The sequence below is a fragment of the Phocoena sinus genome, chromosome 2 (genome assembly GCF_008692025.1).
Source record: "Phocoena sinus isolate mPhoSin1 chromosome 2, mPhoSin1.pri, whole genome shotgun sequence".
Lineage (NCBI taxonomy): Eukaryota > Metazoa > Chordata > Mammalia > Artiodactyla > Phocoenidae > Phocoena > Phocoena sinus.
Window position 1 is genome coordinate 83,812,754 of NC_045764.1, and position 1,832 is coordinate 83,814,585.

The window sequence follows — 1,832 nt, forward strand, 5'->3', positions numbered from 1 at the left end:
AATTCTTCCTTTTAAGAAGACATAATTCTCTTGGAATTGCCATTAAAGTTTAAGGAGAATGGATTTAATGTTAGGATTAGCAGCAAGGAAGGAATAATCACTGATTGTTTTTTCTAGATTTGATCTTTTTAGGTCTATAAATTGAGATCTTGATTGAATGTTAGTTCCAAGATAACACTCTTCCATAGAAATATAATGTAGTCACATATTTAAATTTAAATTTTCTAGTAGCCACATTAAAAATAAAAATAGGTAAAATTTTAGTAATATATTTTATTCAGTCTAATATATTTGAATATTATAATTTCAATATTGTTACTATAAAATTTTAATATTTTACATTTTTGTACTAAGTCTTTAAAATCCAATGCTTATTTTATACTGAAAATACATCTCAGTCCTGACTAGTCACATTTCAAGGGCACAGTTACCACATGTGTCTAGTGGCTAACATATTGGACAGCATAAGTCTATGCAGTTGCATTAGTCAGGGTAATACTAGGTGTTGCAACAAACCCAAAAGTCACAGTGGCTTAACACAACCCAAGACTTATTGTAAATTCGGGTTACAGTCCAAGGAGGTTGATTGGGAAAAGAACTCTGCCTCATTCAGGGACTCAAGCTTCTTTTAGGCAGCAGCTCCGTTGTCTCCTTTCTGGAGACTTTCACCAGATTCTCTTTATCCAGCCACCTAATGAGCAAAGAGTAGGGCATGCCACTGAAGGAGCATCAGCTACGGGCACAAACTCTCTTCATAGCAAATCACCATCATACAAGAGCCCAGCCAAACCACATACGCACTTAAGACCTCTGCTTGTATTACATTCACTAACATTCCATTGGCCATACCAACAAGAATGGAAGGAGAAAGGAGAAGGGGAATGAAATATGCTGAACAAAGAACCGTCGCATCATGGACAGTTCAATTTGAAAAGTCTCTGGAAAAGGAGAAATTAAAGCTGAGCAACTGGTGTGTTTCCTTCTCCACTGGTAGTGGTAGCCTTGCTGCTCCCATATTCTCCAAGAAAGACAGAGCATAGATTAATAATAAGCAAAAATATGATATGAAAAAACTGATCATTATAGAAAGTGGCTCAAACTTCATTACTGGGGCATCTTAATGACCTACAATCTTTTTTTGGAAACCCCTTTTTAAACAGTAAAATAAAACATAGATACAGAAAACCACACTATACAAATGGATAACTTAATAAATTATTTTTTCAAATTTTATTGAAGTATAGTTGATGTACAATGTTGTGTTAATTTCTCCTGTACAGCAAACTGAATCAGTTATATATATATTTATCATATTCTTTTCCATTATGGTTTATCACAGGATATTGAATATACTTCCCTGTGCTATACAGTAGGACCTTGCTGTTTATCTATCCTACATGTAACAGTTTGCATCTGCTAATCCCAAACTGCCAATCCTTCCCTTCCCAAAGCCCCCTCCCCCTTGGCAACCACAAGTCTGTTCTCTGTGTCTGTAGGTCCGTTTCTGTTTCATAGATAAGTTCATTTGTGTCATAGTTTAGATTCCACATATAAGTGATATCATATGGTATTTGTCTTTCTCTTTCTGACTTACTTCATTTAGTATGATGAAGTAAGTATCCATGTTTAGTATCCATGTTGCTGCAAATGGCATTATTTCATTGTTTTTCATAGCTAAGTAGTATTCCATTGTACATATATACCACATCTTCTTTATCCATTCATCTGTAGGTGGACATTTAGGTTGCTTCCATGTCTTGACTATCGTGAACAGTGCTGCTATGAACACAGGGGTGCATGTATCTTTTCAAATTATAGTTTTGTCTGGGTAT